At 31.5% G+C, this 26,603-nt stretch overlaps 1 protein-coding gene across 2 annotated transcripts in view; it reads right to left on the reverse strand.

The window, feature by feature from the left end:
* The window catches only part of LOC108905818 (RING finger protein nhl-1), a 99,014-nt gene that overhangs the window by 27,898 nt on the left and 44,513 nt on the right, over window positions 1-26,603 (reverse strand). The window contains exon 1 of one of the 2 annotated variants that reach the window (XM_018708844.1): window positions 6,107-6,221. The exons of the other annotated variant lie outside the window; for it this stretch is intronic. The gene's annotated coding sequence lies outside the window, so the exon portion shown is untranslated. Of the gene's footprint in view, window positions 1-6,106; window positions 6,222-26,603 lie in introns of those variants that run through there. 2 annotated transcript variants of the gene reach the window in all.

Raw genomic sequence — 26,603 nt, forward strand, 5'->3', positions numbered from 1 at the left:
CAGCATTACTTAAATTCCAGAGATTTAAAGGAAATTTAGTCGGCTAGTAGACTTTTGAGTTTTGTACTACAAAACGAATAAACAGACAGTGGGACCACAAGAAGACGGAATTGGACGCAATATACTTAGGAACTCTTTGAAGAATCGACCAGCAAGCACAGGCAAAAAAAGAACTGACTGTATTTGTTGATATCTGTTGGTTGGTGTCATCGAACTAGGGACGAGCTCTAACTCATGTTGTCCACACATCAATCGAATAACCTGATTGTTTCTTATAGAAATAGGTAGTGGATTTCTAGGGAATCAATCGTAGACTCACTATTTTTGTGTTTTATGAGCGTTTGGAGTTGTGGTGGATGAAAATGAATTATTATAATTCTCGGATGCAAAGAAGTAGGGGTCTAATAAAAGGTTCAATTTTGTCACTCATAGAAAGTGTTTTTCATATTCTATCTTGGAACGTTCCATTTTATGCTATTTTCAAAAGTCTTTGTCATCAACGTGCGTGTTTTTTCGACGTCACTTACCCAACTATTTCCCGAAATCGAGCCAAACTCGACGTTCCGTACTAATTCTGACCGTGATTAACTTTGTTTTGGCGATCTCGCGAAAAAAGCCGAATCAAGGGCGGTGCTGGTAAGTTACTTTTGGCAGCTTCTCTGCCGCGTTTCGTTTTCTGAAACATACGCTTTGTTTTGGACAAAAGTTGAGGTGCAAAGTGGTCAGAAATAGACGCTTCGGATGTGAGTGTCCTTTGGAGGCCCACTGCGCAGATACAAGGTGTACGACAAGCGTGATTTTCTATTTATAATATGGGTTATGATTTTTTTACGCTTTTCACAGTCAAGTTGTATACAGAAAGGGTAACTAAAATACTTGGTCAAAGTATGATGGCGAATGTTACGTTGCAAATGCCCAGAAATGCTTCTTTTTGAAGATACAGAGGGTTATGACAAAAAAAATGAAAGAAAAAATACAGATGAAGCGATTTCGTTCAAACTTGACATGCAAGCAGCTTTAATTTTTTATTGTTCGTAAACTTATGCATGGTACAGGCTTTTGTGCATAGAAAGGCATAGTTCCAGGGCTGGGTTTGAATTTGAGATTATGAAAAAGTATTAAAGGCTTAAAAAAATATATGTACTGCACGTTGTTAGAAAGCACCGATTTAGAGATAAATGATAAAATGTTGGACGATATACATGTAATTATTACTAAAAGTGTCAAAATGTAAAATGTTGATTATGCCATTCGATAGACGGCAAAAAGTGGCCACGAGAAGGTGTTCTGCTTTTTCAATATCACCTCAAACAAGGCTGAAATGAAACAACGGATTTTCAAAATTTCCGTTTTTTTCAAATAAATATTTCGAAAACTACTCATGTTAGCCTTGATTTTTTAGAGGCATAGTGTTGGTTCTCTGATTAAGCAACTTTGCCCCCATTTAAGCTACTTCGTATCTCTTACCGTTTCCGAGATCCCTGTAGTGAGAAGCGAATTTGTAACAGCCTGTATATAATTTTTTTGTTAATTTGTAAGATATGATTCTCTATTAAAGTGGATTGGCATTTTTGTTACCTCCTGCAATAGGTACGCGTATGACCTATTCCAAAATGAAAACACCCTTGTAGAAAAGGTTTTCTTCTAAAACTTTTTTTGGGAATTATACCTAAGCCTTTTACTTTTTTTTTCGGTGCAATTCCAAATTAAAAAATCAAAAATTTAAAATTATGCCGCAAGTTTGTGGCTTTTATCAACAGTTGTATATTTTTTGTTACTCGTAATTATAATTGTTTCCATCTGAAGTGAATCACGCCGTATATACAACAATGTTTAACTAAACACTTAAAATTTTATGCTGATTTGAGAAATCGTCATAGCAACTTACACCGTTATTTTTGGGATCACCTTCTATAATAGTAACACTTTTTTCAATGTTTTCGTTCAATAACTTCTAAACAAAAAATGTAATTCATTTGAAACTATTTTAGTAACTATTGCTAGGATTTTTTTTTAATATCACAAATCAGTTACACAATTTCGCCTTGAAAAGTGTCGTCGCCTTCGCCATTTTTGTAAATATTTTCTGTATTAACTAAACATCAAATCCTATGTCAGAATACTCGAAGTATGTTGAGAACATGTATTTAATTAACATTCATTGTTAAATATATATTAATAGAGCAATATTTAGATAGGTATATCGTTTTTATAACTATTTATCTAGCTATTTACGAGATATTGCTGGTATAATTCATTGCTAGTCGGGATATGTAGTCCGCAGAGTATTTGTTTTCCATAATATCATCAGTTAAGAATCTTCTTGCATAATTATATTGTTGGAATCAAAGAACATTGACTTCGTTTGAAGGATTTTTAGTTTAATATCTTTATAATTGTGCCAATAAAATATATATTTTCATTGAACCTTTATTGTGTTTCTGGGACATTTATTAATACTTGTTATTTTAATAAAATTGGTGCATTACGTAGATGCCATGGCAAGCTCGACTCAGACATTAACATAAATGATGAACGTCCGCATTTCCACGAAAATAAACTCTAAATAATGAATGAAAACATTTTAATACACATCCTAGGCATGAATTATTCAAAAACTTTCGTGATGGTGAATATATGGAAATGAAGTTTTTCGCTGCATCTTGTTGCGGAAACGCAAGTCCAGAAAATGAGGAACTTTATTTCCTAGACGTATTATTTCATTTTTGCCGGGAGTAAATTGTATTCTTTTATTTAATTGTTATGACGAAAATTGCATCATATGAATATGCATACATCATTTATATAATTATGCCGGTCCCGTAAATTCTAATAGGTGAAACGAGTACTACTTTGAAATGCAAATCCGCACTGTCCCCTGCTGTATTTTGTAATTTTAAATAAAGCCGTATTTAAACCACGTTGTAGTTACATGTCGAGTAGCCCTTGCTTTTGAAAGAGTACAAAAAAGTCTTTAATTTTATTTAAGCAACAGAGCGCGTTACATGCGCAACTATTTTGCATTCCACGCAAATAGAAAACAATCTGATGCAGTACAGTGTTCTCAAACAGCCGTATGTTTTCAGTAAAAATACAGAATAGAAAAAAAATACTTTAAATACTTAACAAAGCTGTGTCAAAGTGTATTTGTGTGATAGTTATGTGAGAGCTAATGACTATTACAATTATAATACGTAATAATTGTATTTTATTTAAAAAGAAATAAATAACAAAAATTTTCCTAAAAAAATGGTATAAGGTATAACAAAGATACCCAACTCCATAACAAGATTCGTAACTGATGACATTGCAGTAAACAATCCCCATCAGCAGTATCTGTTTGAAAATTATTCATGAAAAATAAAAAAAAACCTGTATATCAAAAACTAAGCATTTGTGGACCCATGTTTATAGGAAAAAAGTATTATTTTGACCTCAAAAATACGCCCCTAAATTCTTTGTACTGAATTTTTCATAAAACATAGTTTGACTTCATTTGAAAGGATTTTTGTAAATGTATTTCAATAGGGTCGTTACCTTACATTCCAAAAATTGAATTTGCTATTATTTTTCAGTAGTAAAAGCTTATATATTTACTTTCATTAACTTACTTTTCAGAAAAAATGGATCACAAACGAACTATATCAAAATAAAATTTAAACATTTTCTGTCCTATCTAAAATTATTGTCTCTCTCGCTGTGGCGTCAACTCCTATACATGCGCAATCGAGACATAAACAAAATACACAGAAAACGATTTGACATCATGATTCATGACAGTTTTGGTACTTATCACAAACCTAGTAGATCTGTTATTTATTATTATAGTGTGGCAGTAATATCTGATAAATATATTGTAATTTTCCATACTCTCCATGTTAATTAGAATTATAATAAGCAAAAATAACACACACAAAAAAAGAAACAACCGGTCAGCAGCACATCAAATAGTAAATGACAGAAAATGTGACTGTTCCAGCTATGTCAGAATAGCCAACTTAACTTGTTTTACCAACTTAAAATTAAAGCGTAATGCGCATGCGACATAGTTGACGTCACAACGCCTTGTAGAAAATGACGGAAAATGTTCATATTTTAAACTTGTATATCTCTGTTAATATTAGTAAAAACAAAATTCTGAAAAAAGCTATGTTAATTTTGAAACAAGCTGAATTCAAATAAATACAAAAAAATATATATGTGGAACGACCCTATTAGTCTAATATTTAAAAGCACAATAGCTAGCAATAGGGCAAATATTGATTAGGTTATTAAGAAACCGATTCACGTTAGTCTAGTTATTTTTCTAGTCTAGACACATTTGACGTTTCGAAATTTCATTTTTTTCAAATTTTGCATTTACATGTTGGTCTTTGTCAATGGTAATGGTAGAATAGCAAGAATAAGATATATTTATTTGAAAAATTGCATTATTTAATGATTTCAATATGTCAGTTATATGCTTTTCAATTAGGTAATAGTATTTATAAATCATTTTTAATTTTTATTTTCGATATTTATTAATAATTGTTAACTGTTTACTAGATATTGCTGGTATAATTCGATGCTAAACGGAACATTAGTCCGCAGAGTAGTTATTTTCCACAATTTCCTCAGTTAGAAATCTTGTCTATGAGATTGGATATCTTTTGGACACCTAGATGTTTGTTGTCAAATTGTTTAACTTTTGACAGGATTTTTTAAGAATTTCTTTGAGTTAGTTTAATATCTTCAAAACAGGGTAAAAGTGCAATGACTAATAATAAACTATGTACCTACTTCTAAACAATAATAATAAGGTCTTGTATTAATAAACTTTGTTTTTTTTTTTTCGGTATTGGTATATATATATATTTTTCTGTTCTTTTGAATGTCGTATTTGAATTGTCTTTTTCTTATAAAGGCTAGATACATCTTAACACTCTGTACAATGTTTTTGAGCGATACGTAGCTATAGCTGAGGCCGCCCTAAAATAATATTTGTTTGACGTCACGAAAAATGTTTTGCTTGGTTGCTATTCAAAAATATTTATAGAAACAGGATACATTCTTACAGCTAGGTGCCTGATGTTAGTCTCTTTATATTCACTGGCACAAGAACGCTCGATATCGAGTTTTAAATTTAGGGATAACTGCCTATTTTAAGACGATTTAGAACAGAACGGTTCTAAATAGAAATAATTTATGAAAATTGTGGCTGTGGCTATGGTAGAAATTGCAAAAGACAAGTAGAAAATATATACATTGTAATTGTCATGTTGAAAATACATAAATTTAACTTTTTTTTAGTTTTAAAATTTACCTATATAGGGTGTTTAATTTAAAACCCGCAGCGCGATATCTCAAAAGTGGAGAAAGATATCTGAGTTCTGTAAAAAATATTTAGTGCATTTTTATGGCTTCAATTTTGGATAAAAATTACATTATTCTTTATGGTGATATAGATACAAATGAGAAACCATTCAATTTTGAGCAACTTTTGCGATATAAACAATTTCCGAAATATAAGTGGGCTTTGGAATATTTTTCACAAAAAATTGCACTGGTTAATATGTCATCTTTACTGCAACGAAGATAAACTTTGTTTCACTGTTTGAAGTCATTTATATGAACTGCACAACACTTTTTACGTAACTTAGATATCTTTTTTAGCTTTCGAGATGTCTAATAGAGGAGATTTGAACGGAACACCCTGTAGAACATACATTTTTTTATTTAAGATATTTCCACTGCATTGCTACACATTTCCAGATATAGTTACATATACATCGAACTCTGTCTACTTTTTAAGCTTTATAAAAACTAGTTCCGAAACGTATAGAAAAAAATATGTAAAGAGAAACAGAATATGAAAAAAAATGTGAAAAATTTGTTATAGGTGTTTAAAATTATAGCTAGATTTATTTAACTGTTTTTTTTTACAATGGAATTATGTATTATTTTCTGTACGTTTAAAAACGCGTGTTAAATTATTACACAGCATACAAGATTTAGGGACTGACGACGACATGATATTCTTCAAGTACAATTAACTCAAAAACTACAGCTCTAAGTTACAATCAGGAAGCGGGTACACACAAAAAGCACTCGGCATAGCCCTTCTGACCTTAGCGTTAGCAAGTTCTCGCACAAAAATCACTATATTTCAAACATCACTAAGCTGGGACGGATCTCTCTAGGTACTGCTTGTCTACTCTACTAATGATTAACTTAACAATTGAAGGCTGCACGTATCTTATTATAGAACCAGAGTTTTAACCGTATGATCTACTTTACGGAATTCACATCTCGGGCTATTTAAATATATCTTCCTTGGGTTGGCAACACTTCGGTTGGCTGTTTTTCGCGTGGGGAGAACCACGGTTTTCCACAACGGAGGAAATTTCACGTGTGGCGGCTTGTAGACACTGAGTTATTCCGTGAAAATATTGATAAATGTAAATAGTGCTATACAAAATCAATAAAACTTGTTTATTTGTAATTTTTGGTATTATACGTTGTTTACAATATATGAAAGCTCCTTTGTAAACCGTGAAACGTTTTTATTTTTCTAATTGTAATAGACTACAAGCCGATCGGAAATTTTCAAGGAATCATTTGACTCAGGCTGAATTACTTATAAATGAATACTATCACATATAACAATAACTTTAGAAACTATGCCGTCAATTCTTGTTGGTACAACGGAGTACACAGGTAAGCTAAACCTGTCCACCAAGAGGGGTACTTTTCGGCAAAATATTTTTGTACGGCACTTCTAAAGTATATAGGTTATATAAAAAAAATTAACCTCGACCTAATGCCATACAAAAATAGCAATACCAGAAGCCAGGAGAATTTTTGATTTTCTGATAATTTTGGCCCGGTTTTTGGTGATTTACTACAGTACGACATTTATACTGCAAGTTTCGGATTGACACGTAGATAACTTTTTAGTGACGCCGTACGTATCTGCTGATACAGGGGTTAGAAATGCAGGGCAAAACCCTCTATTTGTAAGTAGCGTATGGGGGGGGGGGGGGGGGAGGGTGATTTGAACCAACATCAAATTCACTAATTTTAATTCTATTTTATAAAATAATGACATTTTTGGCCATGCCGTACATTTTCCATGAAACGTGCTTACTATAGGAAAATTAATTTCTCCCTGAAAGGTAGGATTTCACAGTGAAAAATTCTTGTATGGCATTAATATATTTTGTTAATACTGACAACAATAAATCAACAAAAACAAAATGTACAAAAAAAATGCTTCTAAATGGCATTATTAAATATATTTTTGCAAATAAGTATTGTATTACTTGCAAGAATTGATTTTATTTTTACTACTATTTTCTCCTTAATACAAATTGTTTAATACTGTACGGCCTTTCTGTAATAATACTTATAATATGATATAGAAATATTTTTCAGTAATGCCGTACATATTTGTCGATACAGGAGTGAGAAACCCCAGATGCAAACCTCTATTCTGACCCTTATGGTTTCCGATCATTGAAAAATGGTCGGAATTGTTGCTAAAACATTATTTAAGATGTAAAATAATTTTTTAGTGATATGCCGTTAAAAAACCATAGGTCGATATAGAAATTATGAATTTTATAAATTTGAAAAGCTTATATATATATATTTTTCACAAGTTACATAAGTGTAAAATCAATACAAAATCTGCATTCGAATAATTTTTAAAAAATTTGGAATTATTTTTATTTTAAAATTAAAATTACCCCTTCGAGATTCTAGCTGGCCATCGAAACGTCTTCTTTCTCTGTCTCTTGTTTCTTTTCGGCGTATAAATTTTTATGTGGTTTTATTCATGTTTATAACCGACAATCTTAAAGTTGTTTTTGTAACAAATGCACTTAAATTATTTTTAGTAATTTTAAACATATATTGTACGCCGATGGCTTCATCACAATTTTTGCATAAATAAATTGTTCAAACAATTGTAACAGAAGTTGCAAATATGCAAATGCGAGGGTACTGTTACTTCAAAACATATATTATATCACTGTTTTAAATGTCAGTATTTATATAGGAATTTTCATGAATATTGAGTTAAAAATAATTGTTTATTATTATATTTATTTAAAAATAATATTTTCTTGCGCGTCATTAAATTTCTAAATTTCTCAAAATATTTTCTCGATTCTCTATACACAATTTTTTTAACTTAAAGACAATAATCATAATTTCTACGGTATAAATGAAATTTCTCTTGAAATTAGGATAAAACTCATTTTGGACTTATACAGTTTCGGAGAATTGTTCCAACGAATATGTACGGCACTGCAATTTTCATTCGTTATGTTATAAAAATTTAATGAAAAATATTATCAGCTATGTAAAATCCACTAGTTAAAAATGTACGGCATTGTTTTTTTTTATATTTTTTTATTTATGAAAAGTCAATTACAGCCATAATATTTTGAATATAACATTTTTAGTTCATAACAAGGAATTTTTAAAATATTGTAAATTGTCAAAATTTATTTATTTGTTTTTTAATTCGAATTTTTAATTTGTACTATCAATTATAACCGGCCATGATTTAGTACGATAGTTTTTGGTTATATTTTATCAAAAAGTGGTTGCCGTACAGGAATTAATGATCTTATCGAAAAAAATAAGACTCAATTCCAAAATACAAGTAATTCTTTATAAACTTATAAACATTAACCATAATTTTCAGATGGCATAGTTGTTAAAATAAAAATTAAAATTGTTAAAACTTATTGAGAACCTCTGGAATCGTCCTCTACATAAAGGTGAATAGCTGTGACCGCAGATAGCGCGGCGACCGCTTTTTTGTCACTTTTTTTGTAGCAAACAAAAAATTGCTAGTTTAATTTTAGGTTATCGTTTGAAACAAAATTATTATTGAACACGTAATGTTGAAGGGAACTTATTTAGTTTTCTGGATTCTTATTATTAAAAATGTTTTCATGTGTGTAAAGACAATTTATCTTGGTTGTCTGTTTTAATATGTGCGAATAAACTTTAAATGTCTTGACATTGAACTAATGGGCATGTATTAACTACAAATATTAATGTATATCGATTTGTGTAAATACCTGTAAACAGAGCCAGCCGAGCTATCGATGAAGTCAGTGGTTCCAAAAATGTTTCTTTGCACTATTGTGGTAAGTTAGTAGGTATCAAAAAAATATTCTATTTGCAAACAATGTTTCGAGTTTTTACACCCTCTTTCTGTATTTTTCATTTTATCTCTTGGCATTACATTATAAAATAAAATTTTATTTTTTTTAGCCATGAGTCAAAATTATAAGAAAATTGAAAAAAAGTAACACAAAACGTCCCAAAGTAATCGATGTCCCAATAAAAGAGCCTCATCTTTAATTAAACCAACTGTCTTCTATAAAAAATTCAGGATTATTGGCATTTTTGTATGTTTCCGGAAATATTTATTATACTTTCGTCTTGTAACATTATATTTCTAACAAATATATTTGTATTCTGATAAAAATTGAATGATTCAAATTTTCTATTTGTAATTATCGACATATTGAATAATATTCAGTGATGTATCGTAACAAGGCAGCATCTTTTTACTATAACCCCAGAGTTACCATTACGTGGTGGAAGGGGTAATATATTATTATTTCGAAAACTGTACGTTAAGATACGTTTGAAAACACGTTTTTAATAAATATAATATTTATTCCAAACTTTGAAGAATAAACACATGTTTTAATAGATCTTTGTTTCCTTTTAGCTTTATCAAATTGTAAGTATCTAATGAAACGTTTCAGTCAGCAATTTTCAGCATCACAAATCACACGGATTTTAAAAACATCCAGAATTAACCGCGTATTACGTCCCACTCGTCTACGACGTACATTTAGGTATAGAAAAATTCTAGTATATTAGGTAGGAATTATTTTTAGTGATGGCCCACATCCACTACGTGATTATTTGAATAACTACTCTAAATAGAGCGAATATCTCGAAAAAACAACTAATTTTCGAAATCATTACCCGACGAAAGATTATTGGCAATATGTTAGCAGCGAACCGGCTTTGTTTAGAAATGAAATGCAATTAAGGAGTCTAATTTTAGAAAAACTGCAAATAACCACGTGTTCTTTGATCTAAAATTAGCCACCAGAGTAAAACAGTATAATGAATTTTCCCTCAAGGTCAGCTTCCTTTGAACATACATATTTTACAGTTAAGGTACCCTTAACAGTAAAATATTTATGTTTAATATGTTGACTTTTCGCTGTAAAGAGATGAGACAATGAATAAAGTGAATATCTAATTATGAAGGGGTTTGCCAGTATATAAAAGGATTATACTTGAAAGGATATATGAAAGGACACGGAAGATGGTAAAACATGTATTATTGTTGATATCTAAATAATTTACAGGTCTTCAAAGTGTTTGTCTGTATTCAATTCCAATGTACGACTTTTACATCTCTTAAAAACAAAAATATATTTTTTCGTAGCATTCCTTTCAGTTATTTTTTTAGACTCTTTTTAGATAAATTTTATATAGATTCTCGTGTGTTGTGAAACACTGGAAACCTCAATTTCTCATCCGAGTGACTTTTAAAAGAGAAATTTTGTGAATGCCTTTCCTGAATTATTTTTTAGTGGAAATAATTTACAGATAAACTAATAGTCCTGTAGCCAGGGGGGTCGCAATTGCCTCCTTAATTTAGATGGTTGATAGTTACCCAAGTGTTTTTTTGTGTATTTTGAACTGCAGAACACGAATTTTTTGGGTAGAAGTTTGCCCGGATGTCGATAAGTTTTTTATTGACCAAAAACTTGCAAAATACTGAGAACTTAGTTTTTGGCAAAATAAAAGGTATTTTCTTGTTATTTGGCCATTTTAAGAAGAAAATGTCTTGCAATTTTTTTGCTAAACGCATAGTTTTCGAAATAAACGCCGTTAAAAACTCGAAAAATGCAATTTTTGCGGTTTTCAATTGTTAATAGCTTTTGATTGAATAGGTATTTTGTAATTCTGCTGACGGCGTTTGAAAGTTCACGTTAAATACTACAAATTATGAGTAATTGCAGTGTGAAAATTAGTTTTTTCCACTGTTATTTGAAGCTATAAACAAATAGCGATTGAGCGTTCAGAAGGGTGCGCCGCCATGTATGTAAGAGAGCAGGCGTTTAATACACGATCTTGACGCGTACTCTTCATTTCTAGACCAAAAAAACGATGAAAACTGAACGAAACATTAACAATTTAATAAAAATTTGCAATATTACAATTATTTTGCCAAAAACTAAGTTCTTAGTATTTATAAAAACTTATCGACATCCGGGCAAACTTCTACCCAAAAAATTCGTGTTTTGCAGCTCAAAATACACAAAAAACACTTGTGTAACTCCATCTAAATGAAGGAGGCAATTGGGACCCTCCTGGCTACAGGACTATAAGTCCAGTCTGTTGTTGTTTCGTCACATTTTACCACAACTAATGACAAATTTTTTGTCCAGTATTTTCTTTCTCGGCAATTTTTAGAGGTGAAACACTACGAATTCTTTTTATATCGCCTGTCTCTATCATAATGCGAAAACGTCACATCTCTATCTATTAAACGTAGTGAGAAAGTGGGTTTCCGTGATTTAACCCTCGCTCGCCTAAGGCTGGAATCTGATGTGTAAAATTTTTATTACTGTCAAAATCCTCTTATTTCCATGTACGTTGCGCAAGCCTCCAATAAAAATATCGTATTATAGACGTTGGGCTGCTCTATCGAAGTCGATACAGGTTTCAAGGTCATTTGATTCCTTCCATTTACGTGTATACAGGACATCCCTTTCAAAACGGAATAAGCTTGATAATATTTGGAGTCTCAAATTTTTTGTTCAATTAAATTAACAACAAAAAAATCTGTTTTGTTCCATTTAACTTAAATGTCTTTTTGACACTTAACAAACAAAAGTAGAATTACAACGTTTTATGATAGTTTTCGATGCAAAGCCTGCTTTATAAATACATTCGAACTAAGTTGCACTGTTTCATTGTTATTTTTTGTTTTTTTTTAATTTTCTTTCGAAATTCATTGATGTATTGGGAAATAATCGTGGTTTTTCATTTTCCTTTGATATATCCTTATATTATTTTATCTATATCTTAGCCTATCCCTTTGCACTTAATATATCTGGTAGCCTTTTTAATCAAAAATAGTAAAAGTAACAATTAAATCTATATTTTTCACATGGAAGTTGATTGTATTTGTTCACCCATTTATACAAGGTGTTTTTAAATGAAGTAGCAAAAATGGTACCAGTGAATGTCTTAAAGGAGGGGATTGAAATTCACATTTTAATTTTTTTCTTTAACATGAGGAATGCTAGAGACACGAAACTTGGTATGAGCATCCTACTAATAAAGAGACAACTTTTCAATATTTGTTCGATCATTGACGTATTTTATAAATGAGTGAAACAGTTTAAAAATATTTATTGGGAAGACTGATTTATTGCGCAACTTTTCTAAACCGATAGTTTTCAAGTAAAAAAATTAGATGCGTCATCGTTCACTAAAGGGGTAATTGCGAAAATTTGTAAAAATAAAGTAGGCGGATGTCATAACAAATAAATTGTTATTTATCATATTAATAAATTGACACTTTCTGTCAATAAGCTTGTAATTTAATAATAACATTAAGAATAATTTGCTATTAATTAATGAAAAATGTTTGGTAACTTATGACTATTGGACATGTATTAGGTAATAGTATATTACGTAATAAGTGTTGTAAAAAGCATTTAACGCACGAATGGGAAAGTTACGCACGACGCCGCGTAGCGGCGAGTGCGTAATTCTAGGAGTGCGTAATTGCATTACACCACGTATTACGTACTATACTTTACCTACGACCACTACTTTAAATACTTAAAAACACACCATCTGAGATCAATGCAAGATTCCTATTACGTCGTACGGTAAAAAAACGCACAGCTTGGTAAAAAAATCGTACAGTTTTCCTAACAACCGCCTAGCAACGGTCAATACAAACAGTATTGTATTGGCCGTTGCTAGGCGGTTGCTAGGAAAACTGTGCGATTTTTTTACCGTACGTAATAGGAATCTTACATTGATCGCAAACGGTGTGTTTTTAAGTATTTACAGTAGTGGTCGTAGGTAAAGTTATTTATCTAATATAAAATTTAATACAAACGAAAAACAAGAAATGCAAAATTAAATTTAAAGAATATTCTCGAAATAATTTCCATTTTGCTGCAAGCATAACCTAATATGTCTGTCGCACAAACAGTTCTTGGTTATTGCAAAAGTCATCTGCTGCCTGAAATATTCTTAAGCGTAGTTCTTCTAAGGAGGCAACAGGAGTGGCATAAACTATACTTTTTATGTGTCCCCACAAAAAGAAATCCATAGGCGTTAGGTCAGGTGAATGTGCAGACCACAGTCTTGTTCTAGATGTTCCAGTATAGCTTCCTCAGTTTCAATAGTTCGGACATTACGTCTTCTTCCGGCACCCTCACGATTGGGCTGAATTGGGCAGTTTCGCAAAGCCTTCTTTCCACCGAGGCCAATGTTTGTCTATGAGGAATCGATCGGTTTGGATATCTTTGGTGGTATAATCTTACTGCAGCGTTACTATTTTTTCATTATTATTTTTATTTTTCATTGGTATAAATATTATTTGCCATAATTATTCTGACAATATATTAATCAATTGGTATTAATTATTGGTTGTCAGAAAGTGTCAATTTATTAATATGATAAATAACAATTTATTCGTTATAACATCCGCCTACTTTATTTTTACAAATTTTCGCAATTACCCTTTTAGTGAACGATGACGCATCTAATTTTTTTATTAGAAAACTATCTGTTTTATTGAAAAAGTACAAGAGGTAAGAAAGTTGCGCAATAAATCAGTCTTCCCAATAAATATTTTTAAATAAATAATTTGCGTCATATAAAAAATTTCTAATAAAATATTGCAATGGGGTTTCACTCCTTTATAAAATACGCCAATGATCGCGAACAATTATTGAAAAGTTGTCTCTTTATTAGTAGGATGCTCATACCAAGCTTCGTGTCTCTAGCTTTCCTCATGTTAGAGAAAAAAAATTAAAATGTGAATTTCAATCCCCCCCTAGAGGGTATATCGCCTCAGGGGTGCAACTTTCATTTAAGGTATTTTTACTTCAATCCTCTTATTTTTGGCACTACATTCACTGGTACCATTTTGCTACAAAACATCCTGTATAAACATTTAAGTAATTAATGATATACCATAATATAAAATATTAGAAACAATTGTAAATAACTTCAATCATTATTATCAATACATGTTTTAAAAATAATAAATCCATTAATTTTTTAAATCTTCTGTTAATTTTTCATCGCGACATTGTTTTTACGTAATCTACAAAATACAAAAAATGTAGGTTGCTCCGATTTTGTCGTTTTTGTTCTGAAATGCGGGCACGTATGCCCGGCTGCCTGAAATTTTAGAAATTCTTTTGATTATTTATTTTTGGTCTATTTATATATAATACGACTGGTCCCGTGTGCAAATACTGAATTATTACATTTTCTACTAGTTGATTATATAAAAAATGATTATGCCAAATTAAAAAAAAAAGTCGCAAGACAAACATTTCTTTCGCTCCCTTTTTATATCACATTAGTCCAAGTTAGTGTAAATGTACGTAACAGAGATGCCACACTACGTCCTACGGATTTCGTATACGTCATAAAATAACTGCTAGCATTGAGATCATAGCCGAAATTTATCAAATTTCTGGCAACGTTAACCTTTTTATCGCAAACGTCTAGAGTGTAGTTTGCAGAAAGAAGATCCGAAATAGATTCAGGTGCTTTAAAATAGATGATACATCTAAGCAACCCTTGTAGAGTTATTGGCCTTTAAAATAAGTTACATTCGAAAGATAACAAGACTCTAGACACAGTTCTTCTATCCATATACAGGGCGTCCCAGAAATGAGCGACAAAATGTAAACCACACATTTAACTCATCAAAATCAACAACTTTTTCGTAATCTTACGTGTCTGTCTAGTATTTTTTATTCATTAAAATAATACTAACTTTCGCTTATTAAATTTTTTTACTAGACTCCGTGTCAAGTGTAAGAAGTATGACAAAGTATTAACAGTTGTGATTGTGCATCATGCTGAGTTTTACAAACAGTGAGCTCACGCTGAAGCTCATGAGGACTTTGTAAGGCTAGCAGTGTTTGAATGAACCATTTCCCTAATCGTCTCATACTAAATAAGCGCACATTTAATTATGTTGTTCAGGAACTTCGGGATCACGAATCTTTTAAAGGTGAACTGACAACTTGAATATGTACTTATGGGGAATGTTGCAAATAAATTAGGAACTAGCTCTCGAAGACTGAATTTACGACACAATGTATCAAAAAGTCCAGTTTGGAAGATGTAAAAAGCGCAACAGTTATACCCGTACCGTGTTGGATTGTCGCAGGTGTTTTATACATTGTAAGTAACGTCCTAATGATTTGCTAGATGATGTTCTTCAAAACATGTGGTACCTTATTTATACTGCTCTTTGCCGTAATGCCAGAATCATTCGAGATTGGTTAAATCAATATTTTGGACAACCTATTTAGATGAACTGGTAGAAATAGTCCAGTCGTATGGCTCGCTCGTTCGTCAGATTTCAATCCTCGCGATTTTATTTATGTGATTGTCTGAAACATCTGGTGTATTCCACTCTAGTTAATATTGAGTTATTTTTAATTTTAAATTTAATAACCATGTCAACATTTACAAAAAATATATTAATTGGTCTCTTAACAATGTCTACATTTTATACTAATTCAGTTACCACTCCATATATGTAGTTCGCACTTTGTGTTAGACAACAAAAAGTGAAAATGTCAGTGTTAATTTAAGATGTCAAAATACACATTATTCTTAACTTTTAGTCTTCCGTTTCATTAAATATAATTATTTTAATTTCACGACTTGTAGCTGGTATAAAACAGTCAATATTCGGTTCTTCAAAAAAAAAAATCAGTGAGGCAACATTTTTTTTCTCAATAAGTACACATACCTATATCCATGACGATAAAAAAGTATTTGATGTAAGTAAGTGGTAGTTTTTTGATTCCTGTTTTATAAAGGACAAAATCAATTTAACACCCTGCAACTCGGAAGCTATATTTTCATATATATATATGAAAACTATATTTTCTACTTATGCCCTCTCCATATGTATGACGTGATCTCCAAATTTTAGGGAAAATAATGCGAATAACGGTGGTAGATTTGAATATTATGTTATTATTTACGTGGTTCTGATGTGGCAACTCTGTTTCGCTTCAATGTTTTTTATTGATTTAATAAATTTTCATTCGTATTAAGGACTTTTCATTTTTCGAATGCCGATTATGTTTAAATAATATTATCAATAATAAGATAAATGCTGTGCAGACTTAAAGTTATTCAATAATAATATTGGAATATTTACAAAATTATTTATTTTTAAACAAAAAACTTTTTTAACCCAACTATGAAGAAACTCTCCCGTTCTAATCTAAGAAATTCATCTCTAAAAAATTCACTTCCTCAACGGTTAAATTCATAATTAAGACATGCTAAGTAATACACAACATTTTTGCAAACAATACTACCACAACGCCATACAATGTCTTGACTTGTCCCTAAACGACTTCTATATCTTACTTATATACTAATCCAGATAGCCCTCTATACAGGGTGTTGGAAGTTTAACTGCCTGAATTTTAACCCGATAGAATACATTAAAATAAATAAAAAAACTTATATGACATGGGTCTTAAACTCAACCATCTCCGAAAAAAAAAATTATCAAAATCTACAACTTGATGTACAAAAGTTCGATTAATTAAGAAATATTGACATAACTGCCTGCATATAATATCATAAAATACAATGTTTATTACTTTTTTGAACTTCTTTATGCTTAATTCTAAAAAATATTAGCGTTGTAATAAATTTAAAATTCGATAAAATTCATATAGAGCAATGTGACAACGGCGCGGCAGATAACACGAGGTACTAAGCTGTCAGCTGTCCAGCAATACGCAATTCAGTTGTATCTGGAATTGAACCGTATTTGAGTGTTTTTTGCGTTCCACTATTTCCTTTTCTTGAGGTGTTTTCCAACGAGTGCGTGAAAATTGAATTCGAAGTTGTCGTGCATCGAAAATGGCGATGGACATTTTAAGCATATGTTGTAGTTTGTTTTGTACTTGTGCGTTTAAAAATTACTGAATTTTGCTTTTTGGTATGTACCTAAATTATTTTTAATACCTATGATGGACAAGGCATAGCGAATACAATGTGAAACGTCGCCTTAATGTTAAAAATGCTGATTAAAAGTTAAGTTCCTTATTTAAAAGGCTCACAATTATTAAAATTCGAGCTAAAATTTAAGCACAACACTATCTTCGTACTACAAAATCGATACATTTTATTTTATCTATTTAAAAACTGGAAAATAATTGTCTTGAGATTTGCTAGATGTTTCACAATAATAGTTGTTTACATTTTTTCCGTAGGACAAGTCTGTCGCGTGCACACGTGGTATGCGCCAGCTGTGTAGCGTTAGGTTAAGCGCTGTTATCACATAGCGATGAAACTCCCCAGTATTAATACTCGCTGTATTTTGAAAACTGTTAATCTTACACTCCTGTAATTTACCACTTTTTTGTTCATTTATGATTACTCTATCTCATACTGAAGTAATGGCAGTCAAACTTTTTACACCCTGTATAGTTTATGCTTTGTGATCGTAACTTCAGTGAAAAATAACCTGACTGGATAGTGACATTGAAATAATGTATTTTTATTTTCTCTATTCCTCGATGTTTCGATAGTTATTTTCGAGAAAATACATTTCAATTTATTTTCTTTATTTGTTTCCTCCAGGAAAGTTTTACCCGTCTATCCCGTACATACGCGTCCCAGTTATGCATCTTTATATTAGATAAACTCACGTAATCCCAAGCCAATAGCAGATTCAAATAAATGTAAAAATCGCGCACCTATCTCTTACAATATATCTCACTTTACGGCATCGGTTATTGACGGACTCGCATCCTCATATCCGTATTTACTGCCATCATAAATTCGTCAACGTTATAGTCATAAATAGAGATTTGTAGTTTAACACCGACGCTGCAGTTTCTGTAAAGCTTAAAGCGTAGCGTATCCTTTTGTCTCGATACTACGCCCGTTAATATTCCCTTTAAAATCGAGACCTTCGGGGGCATAGTTTTATGTCGAAACGTTTAAACGTCCTCGGCCTTAATATTACAGTGATAAAGCCGGGTTTGGAGGTAACCTAACAAAGTAGATTACCTCTCTCATAACGCAGCAAATGAAGTCGACAACTTTAATTGAAATCTTGGAATAATAATTATAAGAACCGTTAATAAAATCAATTTTTTACTGTTGATTCCATTAAATCAAGTAATTAATCAATTCTCCAGGAACCTAACAGTTTTTGTAGCAGACTTTAATTATATATACTTCTGCAAAAAATTAAGGGAGCAAAAAAATTTTTCGAATTTTTAGTGATTTTTCAGAATGCTGTATCTCAGTTAAAAATGATCGTATCAAGGTTTTAAAAAAAGCATTTTAAAGCGCCGAATGTCTAGTTTCCAGATTTCTTAATTCAAAATTTTTAGGAGCGACAGTCATCGCGAAATTCTAATAAGACTAAAAAAAATTTTTTTCAATTTTTTGCGTTTATTTTTCTCGGTCCACGGGCTTGGACAAATTTTTTACACAAAAATCATGATATGGACTTGATAGCCTGTTCATTCAGCTTTAATTTCTTTTTTTAAATTTTTCTCTACGTTAATTTGACCCGGAGATATTCGACTACGAATACAAAAGCATCCTTTTGGCTTTAACCATCGATATCTCGGCAACTAATGATCAGACAGAAAATTGACGGGCAGTTTCGAAATCTCGAATAAATTTCCTACAAGGCTATGTAGCGTTCTTGGAAGAAAAAAATTTTCTTTCATCCTCGACATTAACTTGAAAAAAGTGAAAAAAGTGACTTTTTGACTTGTTTTGCTAAGTCGACCGCATCTTTGCTAATATCGATGGAGAGTCTAATGCTTGTACGAATTTTTAAGCCTCGATGTACCCCCAAAAGGTCCGTAAATGGGCAGATCGATCTATCGAACGGTTTTTCCGGACCGCTTAATAAAAACGTTCGTAAAAATGAAAAATTTGATTTTTTTTTCAATTCTTTCACAATTGGGCATTTTTTGCTCATTGAATTTGAAAAAAATAAAAAAATAATTTTTGAAAAAAAACCTTTTTTTTAATTTTTGAAAATTTTTTGAAAATTTACTCTTCTTTATTTTTTAACAACTCAAGATAAAAATATTGAGTCATTTTTTAAACGATGTACTCTTTCCGTACCGTAATTTCCTTTATTTTGAATTAACGAAATTGATTAAAAGTTGATACCCCCAAGATTGGTGTAGTCCTCGATCTGCGAAAAAATAGTGCGTATTATCCTAAACTTTCTTACGAAGCTGAGCGACTTTTGGTACGGATAAATGCCGTCTAGGCATTACAAAAATTAAAAAAGTCTACTAAAACTTTTGATTAATTTTCTTCACTAGAATTACAAAAAATATTGTTAGTTTTGAGAAAAACTGTTGGTTGGTTCCTTTGAATCAAAGATAGACTATAAAAAAACCTCTTTTTTTCACACTTGTTAGGTTCGTTTCACAACGAACGTGTGTATGCTATAACTGTACAGTTCCGTCAATCTCGACTTTGTATTGGATGCGTACGCATGTTTTACTCAAACATAAACAATGTGGTAATCTGCAACTCAACGGAAATGGTTGGAAGAATTCCTTGAAATACAACGCTGCAAACTCTCCCTCTGACTGGTAAAATCTAAAGGCTACCACAGTCGCACTAAAAAGGAAGCAGTCTACATAAGATTAAATGATAAATTAAAAGAAATAGAGCCTCATGCTGATAAAGAAGCAGTTAACAAGAAAATAAACAATATATATAACAATACAAGCACAGCTAAAGCGTCATTCACCGGTGCCACGATGATAAAACTGCATTTATCTATGGCAAACGGAAATGCGATTTAACTGTACAGATCTAACTGTACAGTCCAATCGCACAGTTTTAACTGAGCCTGTGTAGCCGCCTTAATTGTTAGATGTAGAGGAATTAAAGTTGGGCTAAATATACTCCTGGACAAAATTAATACACTACTTTATAACACATAAATAATCTGCCAAATATGACGGCATTTAAAATCATTAAACACTTCTTTTGTTGAAAATGAATAAAATATGAAAATGATAACCAAAATAATACATTTAAGAAATCGAAAGCAGTAAAAATAATTGGTCCAATGTGACGTTAGTGTCTTGAAGATCCTGCTCTATTCCTAATTAACGCATTCATAAAACTTGGCATGCTAGCAATTAAATTTTCAATGATATCCCGAGGAATATTCTCCCATTCTTCAGTTACAGCAACCACCAGTTGAAAGTGGCTGGCCGGTGGGAGTCTTTTTAAGATGGTCCCATAAATGCTCAATAGGGTTGAGGTCGGGACTGTAAGGTGGCCATTCCATTAACGTTAACATATTAACAACATGCAGATAGTCAATAACCTGTCCAGCCACGTGAGGACGCGAACTGTCTTACACGAAAAAAAAAAAGGTGAAAATGGCATTACGTGTTCAAGTACGATTTTTTCGGGCTCTCCTTGGTTTTTTGTGAAAAAGAAATAATTTTAAATCGCCGTAATCGAAAGATTATACTTTATCTGATTTTGGGGTAGAAGCCACCTCCGCCAAAAGTGGAGAGAAGTACTTTGAAGCAAACAAGGACCAATAATGTATAAAATTAATAATAATGTTTAAAAAAATAAAGTTCAGTTATTTTTTGAAGAGACCTCGTACATGGAATGTATTATGACAATTTTCGAAAAAATGCTTTGGAATTAATCCGTTAAATTTTGGTACTGTGCGTACAAAGAATAAGGCTTCATAGCGAGGAGCTTACGTATTTGAGTAACGACATTAGTCATGCGATTTTGCCAGTTGTTGACAAAGCGCTCGGAAATAGACACCTCGCACAAATGAACTCTGCGGGGCTTAGAGAAGCCCGTACTATTTTTGCTGGTAAAAAGTGAAAGATTCCGCGGAGAAGCTCGCCTAACGCGTCTGCCCCAAGCTGCGCTCTCAATATAACACATAAAATACGAGTGAGGTAAAAAAACTAATACTCTCGGGTCACAAACACCCCCAGAGGTCGTATTGTGTTGCAACGCACACACATTGTACGGAATATTGTGTTTTTTATTGCCGTCGAGGAGGCCGAGATAGCTGACAAATGACCTGCGGGGTTGAAAGCAGGAAGTTTAAAAAATATTCTTGTAATAAATAAGTTTTAGGGAGCTCTGTTCGCCTGAGCGCAACTACTAGGTGATCCCCTGAAATATTATGATAAATTTGACTTCGCCTTTTCGACGGATTTCATTCTACGATAAAAATGTTGGTCGGTACGCTGGGGCATAAATAAAATAATGGAAGGGTCTTCTCTTCCGTCGCCAGAACGCATAAGTTTTTTTTATTATTTTCTCCTTGGGACCACTGATTTGGGCTTAAAAGTCCCAATATAAATATGTTGCATTGTACAAGGTGGTCCGAAATGAATGGGTCCATGTAGATAGTAGACATCAAAATAATAGGATTTAAACAAACATAAAATGTCGCTGGTTTACGATTTACAGGGCGTTAGATTTTTTTTAGATTTTTTATACAGGATGTCCCGAAATTTATACAACAAAATTTGGTCACAGATTCTTATGACAAATTTAGGGGACCCGTATTTTTTATGTTTGCCAAGTAGCCCCCTCTTTCGGAGTTACATCCCCCTGAAGTCCGCCCCTAAGAATAGTCTTTTTTTTTATATCTCAGAATCCTGTTGTACGAGAATCACTAAATTTGGTACACAGGGGTTTTATGACATGTGGAATCTGATGGTGCTACGTTTTTTGGCGGGGAAGACAATTTTTCGTTGGCCCCCTTGTCTTTGGCGACAAAAAAATTTGGTCGCATATTTAAATAACTTAAAAATTATCAGTCCACTAGAAAGCTATTAAATTTAGAAACTTTTTTTCGTAAAACCCAATGTTTTCGAGAAAAATGTCAAAATGTGATCGAATGCATATCGTGATTCGCCCTTTTCCTCAAAAACATTGCGTTTTACGAAACAAATATCAAGAGACAAAAAAATTTCTAAATTCAATGGCTTTAAACTAATAATTTAAAAAAAAAATCAAATTTGCGACCAAATTTTTCTGGTTCCAAAGACAAGGGGGGCTACGAAAAAGTGTCTTAAGGGGGTTTCTCGCCAAAAAGCGTAGCACCGTGAAATTTCACAAGTTATAAAATCGCTGTGTTAGTGATTCTCGTACAACATGGTATTGAGATATAAAAAAAACTTCTTAGGGGCAGATTTCAGGGGGCTGTAACTCCGAAAGAGGGGGCCAGTTGGCAAAAAGCAAAAATACGGGTCCTCTAAATTTGTCTTAAGAATCTATGACCACATTTTGTTGCACGAATTTCCCTGTATGTCAAATTTATTTAATAAAGAAATAGTATAAAGAAAATTTTTCATTGACTTTCGTCCAAATTTTAGACTTCTTTAAAATATGCCAATGGGCATTCAGCAAATCTTTTTATTTGTTTAACGGCAAGATATTGCAATTTTAAGGTTCTCTGCAAAAAATTAGAATTTTGTATCGCCTACAAGTCATCCAAAAAAAAAATCATAAACTGGTGCGCTGATTATACGCTGAACCGGCGGTTGTGACGTCACCGCATGGGAAACCGATGCCGCATGCTTACGTGTGTTGTCAGTCAGTCGGGTAGTCGGGTTTTAGTTGCATGTTAAGTTTCGATTGAGTACGTTAAGATACCGAATTTTGTTAGCAATATGGAAGACACAGAACAGAAAAAATTACAAATATTGTATTGTTCCCCAGTAGGAAATCACTGGTGTGAAGATATAAACCAAGAAATAAAGGTGAAAAATCATCGAGAAATCATGAAAATTACTGGGCCTGATTTTATTGTTGGAAAGTCTTGGGAATGATAATACAAGAGGCGTCTCATCAAATGTCAACCCCCAAATTGAAGTTCAAATTTATGATGAATAGTAAAAAAAATTTCTACTATCAGTATCTACAGAAATATTTTATATATTTTTATACTAATTATAAATAAATATATTAATAATAATTTTGCAAAATAATTAATCCTTTAATCAATATAGAAAATCCATAATTATATAAAAAGTATGAAAAAATAAAAAATAAAAATATTGATTTTTTTTTGGAGGTTGAGGGGGTTAAATTAATTTTGAAGGTTTAAAATAATTTTGACAACTTATTTTTATTGAGAACTATTGTCTAAAACATTTCAAATAAAAAAAAATGCAAAAAAAAATTTTTCAAAAAATTCATTTTTAGGAGGATAGGGGGTGGTTTTACAAGGGTAGAAATAATCCAGAAGTAATTTTTTCGTCCAGCTACCCCAAATTTAAAAAAAGAAGGTTTCCTTACCTGGTCTAACACCTAAGAAAATAATAATAATAATGTCTTTGTAATTATGTCGTGCGGATCTAAGTCTAAATCTAAGTCTATTAGTCTTTACTTTGATTTGTTCTTTTTTTATATCTTTTATTTGAAAATGACTTATTTTGAAAGCAACAAAACTACCCTGTGTAATTTAGGTACATATGTAATAAATACGTGTGTACCCTCTAGAAACACTATACACTAGGGTGGCCCAAAAAAAAACGAATATTTTTTTTCGTGTCTCTTGTGAAAATATATTAGTTTATCATGTTTTAAGAGCCCTCAAAAAAAATTTTTTTAGAGGTCGCTCAAGATTTTTAAAAATTTCCAAAATTGTCAAAAATTGTTTTTTTTATTTTTCTCTCGTTATTCTATCATTTCTAGGTTGAAAAAATCTCGATTCTGAAAATTTCAAATCGATATTTTAATTTCTAAAGGTCACTCATAATTATTTTAACTTTAAAAGTAGTGTACATAAAATGTTTTCAAGCGACCTCTAAAAATAAATATCAACGAACTAATAATTTTTTGATTGAATTTGATGAACAAAAGGATACAAATAAATCACGAGACACTTAAAAAAATTCTGGAGGCAAAATTTACTACCGCACTGTGAGTATTAAAAATTTATAATTTTTTATTTTTTAAAATTTAAGTTTATTTTTTAACATGGAGCAAATGTTTTCTTAATTTTCTCTTCAACACTTTTGTGTTGTTTTGTGTATTTTTGAGGAATAAATTGCTATACTATTATTTTATCTTTCAGCAAACATTACCAGCTTAATTTTATTTTCTAAAATCACCATTGATCAATATTTATGTCTCCTAACTTTTACTTTTGTCTAATAAATACAGGGCGAATCGAGAGAATCGTACCACACTTTAGGAATAGTCAAAATAATAAGAAAAAACCAAAATATTGTCCAATTTAATAATAATTTCGTTTACCGAAAACCTATGCTAAAAATTACTTTCCAGTGTTGCGTGAGGATTTTCGTCTGACCATACAAAGAATTCCGAGTATTAGTTATGCCGTTAGGGTAAATGTTGCTTCATCTGTAAAAAGTATGCGGGTTACAAAATGATTATTATTGATCCACCAACAAAACTCGATATGCTTAGCATAATCTTCCGATTGTAGGTGTTGTACATGATGGTACGGATATAAGCCTTGCTCGTGTAGGGTCTTTATTACTCCTTTTTGTGGAATGCCCAATTCACTAGCAGTTCTTCGTAAGCTGGTAGTTGCATCATCTACTAAGTAGTGAGAATGATAACTACGCATTGCCATAAACATATTTTTAAATGTCTTGGTTGAACAACCTGCGGACCATACATATCATTTTTGTTGGTATATTTTTAGATGTGAGTTCGTAGAATAAAAATTAAAATTTATTTTCGAGTAAACCCTAATTTTTTTTCTATTTTTATTTCCCAGTCGCGTGGGAGAACATTTCCTCGGAATATATAGATACTGAGTGAACAAACACTATTCATAGACTCATAGACAAGTAGAATAGATTAACTTGACTCTTGACTGAATACATCTGTCATTGGTATACACAAGTATTCACACATCTTTTTCGTGACAGTTTGAAAAAGAGTAGTAATGCTAACGACGTCGTATAACTATAGATATATTTGAGCAAGGTCATCATCATATTTACCATGTCACTGTTAAATTTGGAACAAGTTGTAGCCAACGAGATGATGATAAACAAAAGATAATGTGTGGTTCACAATGAATCTGCTTGCAAAGTTCATTTCATACTATGGCAGCAGTTGTCTGTTATTGGAAGTTGGAATTTCGTATAGTGTGAATCAACCTTCATCCGAAAATCATGCGATATTTTTAGAACTTTATAAAAATTTCACTTTATAGTATTATTTACTTTCTTTATTTGCTTATTTCTAGAATAAGAGCATAGCCTAACCCAAAAAATATTTTTCCTGATACTTGTAAACTTATTTTACTACATTAATAGTATGCAGAATGGACATACTTTTTCTTAATATAACTTTTTCTTCATATATTTGTAGGTAGGTACATGTACAAATGGAATTTTCAAACTTAAAAACGTTGTCATGAAATTTACTATTGCTGATTACTATGATATAATTTTAACTGTAATTTTAATCTTTTCAACATAATGAAATATACGGGGTCTCTCAGATTTTAACCGGGAAAATTTAAGGCGATAGAACTGGTAACAATAAAAAGAAAAATTCGTATGAACTTGTATCTTTTAAAGCTTCGTTTTCGAGATACAGGGTGTTAAAGTTAATAAAAAACATTTTTTTCGAATATCTCAAAAACTACTACTGACAAAACTTTGGCCCGTTTTTAGTAATTCGATTTAATATGCTAAACTAACTAAAAATTTTAAAGAAAAATTTGAGCACGCCATTGCTTTTTTTATAAGTTTGATACCTATTACTTTTCCATTTTTTTCTATCTTGCTCACTTTTCGAGAAAAAAAATAAAATTTGTTTATTGTTTGTACTTAAATTCTTCTTTAAAATGTCTTACTTGGATACCCCAGCGTCGCCCTTGAAATAAGTAATCTTTTTGAGAAACAGTACGTCAAAAATTATTTTTTTAAAATTAAACTATACCCATATCTTTTCTAAAAAACGATGTATTACGTTGATATTTGCTATAGGTAAGTTTTTGAGGATGCTGAATACACCGTTGTTGTTACTATTTTTTAATGACACAGCTTTTTTGAGATTTTTACAGTGTGTGTCTTCCATTATAATTGCAGTAAAATTGCTGAAAACGCACCATTTTTGTAAACGTAAATTATTGCCCTAAAATCACTTCTATTCCTTGCATAAAAACACTCAGGTTTAGATTAGGTTACCTTGGTACAATTTTAACAAAAGACGATAGGCATCTGGATACTGTCCACAAAAAGAAATCATTTAATTTTTCAGTTTCTATCACACCTAAACTTTTTGAA

This window comes from Anoplophora glabripennis, unplaced genomic scaffold (genome assembly GCF_000390285.2).
Source record: "Anoplophora glabripennis isolate ALB-LARVAE unplaced genomic scaffold, Agla_2.0 scaffold164, whole genome shotgun sequence".
Lineage (NCBI taxonomy): Eukaryota > Metazoa > Arthropoda > Insecta > Coleoptera > Cerambycidae > Anoplophora > Anoplophora glabripennis.